Source organism: Octopus bimaculoides, chromosome 2 (assembly GCF_046866305.1).
Source record: "Octopus bimaculoides isolate indiv1 chromosome 2, ASM4686630v1, whole genome shotgun sequence".
Classification (NCBI taxonomy): domain Eukaryota; kingdom Metazoa; phylum Mollusca; class Cephalopoda; order Octopoda; family Octopodidae; genus Octopus; species Octopus bimaculoides.
The window spans coordinates 178,451,219-178,458,049 of record NC_142929.1 but is presented as its reverse complement, the minus strand read 5'-3'; the positions used below and the strand labels follow the sequence as shown (position 1 = coordinate 178,458,049).

Here is a 6,831-nt window from a genome sequence, read left to right as displayed (position 1 = left end):
CTTTCACCACAACATTCTCTTACTTCCTGTTTCTGTTGTGCCTGTAATTCAAAAGGTCAGCCTTGTCACGCTGTGTCACGCTGTGTCACGCTGAATATCCCCGAGAACTACGTTAAGGGTACACGTGTCTGTGGAGTGCTCAGCCACTTGCACGTTCATTTCCCGAGCAGGCTGTTCCGTTGATCGGATCGACTGGAACAGTCGACGTCGTGAGCGACGGAGTGCCAACAACAACAATGCATCTTCCAGTATTATTAGAGTAGTTAATTATCATAATACGTATTTAATTTGAAATATATGAATGTATTGAATATTAATACAGTGCTCTTGAAAGAAATCGATCTCTCGTCTTCTCAGTTCGATAATACAGTACTGTATCAATACTACTGCCTCTGCAATTGGAGAGATGTTAGACATGCATTTTTTTCTGTAACATATCGTTCAGGTTTTCGGAGATGTACTTGCATAACTAGTTTGTTTTATCTGAGTTTTTGTGCTAAAATGAAAGCGAATGCAGTGTGGAAGAGACAAGTTAGCCGTTAAGAAACACACAAGGCCCGTAAATTTCACTTAACCATTTATTTGAAATGCGGAGTCAAACTTTTCGTCGCTCGAAGCTGCGACCTTTTCAGTGACAAAATAGTCCGTTGTATCTGAAAATGTTCGAAAATGCCGCAATATATATATATATCGCTTAGTATTTTTGTTTTGTTTTTGTTGGCATAGGTCAGTTGTTCTGATTAGGTGCTCATAGGTGGTCAGTAATCAATGATATATTTTTTTCTTGGTATCAAATGTCTTTCATATATTCCTTCTCGAACAATTGTGTTAGTGTCGATTCGTTCGATTAAGACCCTTCAAGGTGATGTCACGACATGGCTGCAGTCCAATGACTGAAACCTGTAAGAGATAAAAGATATTAATCAATTTAAAGTAATGTTTTAATTGTTAAAATAAATATATACTTCCCAATAAATATAAAATACTTACACTCTGTTCTTGATATTCTTTTCTTTCGTTATACTTTATGCAAGTATATAGTGTATGCGTGAGTTTTTATGTATAGGTATGTGCTGCCCTTTCGGGATCGATACGATAAGTGCCAATTGATTACTGGGATCGATGTAATCGAGTTACGCACCTTAACCCAAACTTGCTAGCCATGTGCCAACATTTGAAACCATTATCATTATTATTATTATTGTTGTTGTTATTATCATTATTATCATTCAGGCGGAGAGCTGGCAGATCGTTAGCACGCCGAGCGAAATGCTTCGAGGTGTTTCGCCTGTCGATACGTTCTGGGTTTAAATTCCGCTGAGGTCGACTTCGCCTTTCATCCTTGCCGGGAAGTAACTCACTGGGGTCGATGTAATCGACTTAATCCCTTCCCAAAAATTTGAGGCCTTGCACTTCCAGTAGAAAGGATTATTATTATTATTATTATTACTACTACTACTACTACTATTACTATTACTACTACTACTATTATTATTATTAACGCGGTGAGCTGGCAGAATCGTTAGCACGCCGGGCAAAATGCTTAACGGTAGTTCGTCTGCCTTCATGTTCTGAGTTCAAATTCCGCCGAGGTCGACTTTGCCTTTCATCCTTTCGGGGTCGATAATACAAGTAGCAGTTGATCATTGGGGTCGATGTTGCCGGCAGCAATCGTTAGTTTCTTGAAAATGGGGCCATAACTCCGAAATATTTTGAACGCAACGTAAGTCTACATAAATTCATATATTTGTCTTTCTTGGGATTTGCCTTGCATTTACTTCGCATTATTCTGGCCTTACCCACGATCCTTTATACAATATACTCTACACAATGTTTCATAGTAATTATTACATTATAACACACACACACCCACACCCACATATATATAAATATATATATTTATATATATAGTTTTAGGGAAAAGAACCAAGGTTCATGGACTCATCGATGAAAATCCACTGTCACATAAAGAAAAATTAATAATTAAAAACACAATAAATGAGTATAATAGAATTACTTTGTATTATATTATACTCATTTATTGTGCTTTTAATTATTAATTTTTCTATATGTGACAGTGGATTTTCATCGATGAGTCCATGAACCTTGGTTCTTTTCCTTAAAACTATATATTTATATATATTTTACTCTGTGAAACTTAATTTAGTTTTAATTTTTAATAAATTGATTCTAATTGAGTTTTTACCTGTAATTTTGGATTTTATCCCTAATATTATTATTATATATATATATATATGTATATGTATATATATTACAGTCTGTCATACCGGCCATGATGAAATACCACAAGGTATAGAAAATACGTATTCGCCTTTATATATTTATATACTTAATCCTTTATATTGAACACTCAATATTTCATATATTCAAGAAGACATATTCCATATATTCAATAAGACATTCAATAATTCATTTCATTGTACCATCCATCTTTTTTTATATTATATATTATATATTCCATATTCTATATCCCACATTAATTTTACAAGAATATAAATAAAAAAACAGACAGAGTTGGAACTCTTTTAAATAAAATAATATATTCCTCTATACACGATCATACAAAACCCTTTTTTTGTATTTTTACTCATATATATATTTACTCATATATATATACTCATATATATATATATATATATATATATATATATATATATATATATATTCTGTTATGCGTCTCAACCCAAAGGCTGTGGCCATGCTGGTGTTCTGTTATCAACTTTTCTGTGGCCATTCTTATATAACCGGCTTTTGGTGAAGAGCGAGTCCGATATTGCTACCGTCTTTTGAGTTCATCTGCGACTTTGGAGCAGGGGCCAAGTTGCTTCTTGAAAACATTAACTCCCTACCTCATGTAGATCTCTCTAATGTTTTGGCAAGGTATTAAATAGACGTGTGCCCTTGAATCTCAAGGTATTTCAGTACAAGTTCGTGGTAAGGTGTGTAACTCGATTGCATCGATCCCAGTAATCAATTGGCACTTATCTTATCGACCCCGAAAGGGCAGCAAATACCCATACAAAAAGAATCACGCATGCACTATATACTTGCATGAAGTATAACGAAAGAAAAGAATATCGAGAACACAGTGTAAGTATTTTATACTTATTGGTATGTGTATCTCAGCATCTGATCTGTCAGCATTCGGTTGTTTTTCTGTTAGTGCCATGCATATTGTTTGATTACACGTAACTAAGTCTCTCTGGTATGGAGTTTTGTGTTGGTGGGACGCCAGAAGGCTCCTGACATTCAGCACGAATACAGTTCTGACATATAGGGTGTCAGTAGTGGTCACTGGTCTGATATATGTAGAGGCATTAGGGGTGCCCATCTTAGATGTTCCGTTGTTTGTGGTAGTCTTGAATACGTGTTTATCAGACTTTGTCTTATGAAGCCAGTATATATTTGAGGATACATTTGAGGATGATATAGGCTACTATACCTTGCAGTTCCAGTGACTGCCACAAGAATCTGTTTTTGGTCGTGCATACGTATGCTGACTACTTTACTTTGATAGTTACTGGGCTCCTTAGGGAAATATCGTTTGCCGTGTGAAGTTATAAATAACCATGCTAAATTGTTTACTTTGCAAATACGATTAACTATTTGCAACTATTTACATTTCATTTTCGGACTTGCACTTTATTTCCACAACGCCAGTATTATGATATTTATACAAGTATGCTCAAAATGTAAATTTAAACTGGTTTGTTGATATAAGCAGCCATCGACGCTTTTCCTTATTTGCTTTTAATCACGTCTGTTGTTTATAAACATATTCCATACAAATAAACGATCAAAAGCAATGAAAAAGAAAAACGTAATTCGGTTGCTGCTACTGTCACGCTTCTAGTAGTCATAAAAGAAATAAATGTAATAGTTCCCTGAGGGCGACGAACGCGGCACTTTACTAAAGCGAAAGTAAAAAAAAAACAATAAAAGGACGTCGTAAGATGTTTACAAATTGAATGCATGCTAACTAAAAATTTAAAAGCGTATAAACGGAGACCATTATAAATCATTACCCTCACAGATTAGTCACATCGGATCAGTCAGGAAACCCTACAAGTCTAAGATCGCTCAGACTACCAAGGGCAAATGACAAGCCGACAGAGGACCTAATGTTGTTCATATGTCTTTGTTCTTTATGCCGTTTTATAAAATGCTTTTTCTTTTGTTTGTTTGTTTATTTTTACCTCCCTGGGGCTATTTAGTGTGTAGCTTGTCTTTACAGCTTTATATCGTAGTTCACAGAGTTGTGGTTGCTGCATTTATTATGTTGATAAACAAAAGACAACTGTCAAACATGAGGGCAAAAGAAGTGAGAAATAGTATTTGAATAGAAGTCCACAAATCATAAATACTATCGATACTCAACCGAATAAAATTTTGTAGCATACATTTGTGAAGGATAGTCATAACTTACGCATGCAGAAGAGATGCATACTGAAAGTTTAATCGTTATGTCGACCGAATATCGAACAGCATTTATATGACGCTATTACGCACCAACATACACAATAGAAACTGTCGTGCTGACAAATTCTTTTGTGTATCTGCGACCACATTATCTATTATTATAGATAACGTGTTAAACAAGCATGGTATTAACAAACATTTAAGCAACTTTCTTTGAAACCATGAGCAGAAGCATCGTTCAAGGAGACACTCTGTCTTTAGATTTCGTATTAATAATAAAGTAATTTCTCATAATAAATAGGGTGACTTGATGTAAAATGGGATCCTTCAGATATTTAATGTATGGGTTCTCTAGCAAATTATGTTAGGAAAAATTGCCATCTGGAGAGAATAAAACTATAGCTTGGAAATTAAATGAAGAAAAATATTCATTGTAAACACTAAAATCCCAAATACCAATGAATGTGAAATTATCATGAATTCAAATTAAATTTTGCTTACAAATTAAAGAGACTTTTAAGAAACAGCTGCAGTACAATGTATCTTAATCGGTTTATCTTTCATTTCTGTCCATGTAATGAGCCGTGGGTGGTTAGCGTGACTAAACAAATTTCCTACTCATGTATGGACTCTGAGTGAAAATAACATGTGCAAGGAATAATATAAATGCAGTGATTAAACTGAGAGACGACCTTTTGTTACCAATTTGGTTTACTCGGAACTTATCATTCTACACCACTCGTACAATATTATATGAAGGGGAAAAGAAAAGAAAAGGAAATAGACGAAAAGAAATGAAAAGCTGCAAATGTTTAATATACGAAAATGTATAACAGGAAACGAGCGTCAGCAAGATCACTTCAATATAATCAATCGACATGCAAGAAATAATAGCCAGGTCTCATTCAAAGTGAACCATACTGTTTTGAAAAGGAAGCACATATCGGAAAAATATTGTTTTAGATGCACAACGCCCCACGAAATATGAAAAAAAGACAAGTTATGGCAATTTCAAAAGTACATTGAAACACAATGCTTCTGGTATCATTTCTTTATTTTTGGTTTAAAAAAAAAGGCATTGGACCTCAATAAAAGACGAACAGTGGATGAAAATTCTGAAATATGATCCACAAAATTTCTTGCATGTCGATTGATTATATTGAAGTGATCTTGCTGACGCTCGTTTCCTGTTATACATTTTCGTATATTAAACATTTGCAGCTTTTCCTTTCTTTTCGTCTACACAAAATCACTAACAGAAGCTAGTGAGGCTACTCAAAATGACTTCTGGTAATAGCTAGTTTGCCGGTGATACATAAGTTTTCCTATCATATATTGGCTCGTATTTAGAGAACACTATGCTTCATGTGCTCCGACGAACTTGCTATAATTGGTTACAAAATCATTAGAAAAGATATTCTAATAAAGGAGAAAGAATAAGTGGATACGGTTTGATTTATTTCAGCCTGTCCATGCGTTTGTGTGTAATTTTCTTGTCTTCCTGATTTGTTTTACAACGGTTACTTACTGAAATAATTAAAATCTAAAAATATCTAAATACCTATTGATCTCAGAAACCCGTATATACTGAGGACTCCGCAGTATACATTTACATATATTAACCAAAAAAACTGCGATATACTGAGTGCGCGATAGGTGAACCGCAATATGGCGAGGGATTACTGTACACTATACTTTGACCGCAATTCAAAAGTTGACTCTGCGGTTTTAGTATTTACTCCGCCCTCATTCACGTCCTTCCTTACCTGCATGTTTATAATTTCTAATAACCGTGATCTAAAGTCTTTCTTCATTTCTGTGTTGACAAGTTTTTTCGTTGACAAGTTGTTTCTATCAATGATCGAAAATGCTCAACTTTAAACCGAACTTGTGTTTTTCACTAGCCAGCTCCAGTCAACATTATCTAAATATCAGCTATTTAAACTTGTAACCTGAATATAGAGCACCAACTTAATTTTAAATCATTAATTATACGATAGTGTAATTTCTATCACTTATATGAGTTAACTGATATAGAAATTCAAGTTTAATCAATATCAGACGAAACTAATAGTTTTGTGCGGATTAAATTTCAACAATATAACTTGTTATCAGCAACATGGCTTCTAAATATTTACAGCCTAGTATCAGATAAATGGCTTGATTTGGTGATTAACAAGACAAAATAAACTTTGCAATTTAAGATTGAACCGGTGTGAACTTACAGGTTTGATAATACTTAATCATTATTGGGTCCATCACTTTTATCATGAATGACATGTGAATACATTTAATGGTAGATGAATAGAATACAATTTGACGTTCCTTTAATTATTTGTACTAGATAGAAGGAATAGATTTGCATTTGTTATACATTTATAATTAACTGTA

General features: G+C 34.1%; 1 long non-coding RNA gene across 1 annotated transcript in view; it reads right to left on the bottom strand.

The window, feature by feature from the left end:
- Positions 1 to 223: 223 nt before the first annotated feature.
- The window catches only part of LOC128247124 (uncharacterized), a 78,167-nt gene continuing 71,559 nt past the window's right edge, over positions 224 to 6,831 (bottom strand). Inside the window, exon 3 of the long non-coding RNA XR_008263549.2 lies at positions 224 to 900. This is a non-coding gene — a long non-coding RNA (uncharacterized LOC128247124). The remainder of the gene's footprint in view (positions 901 to 6,831) is intronic.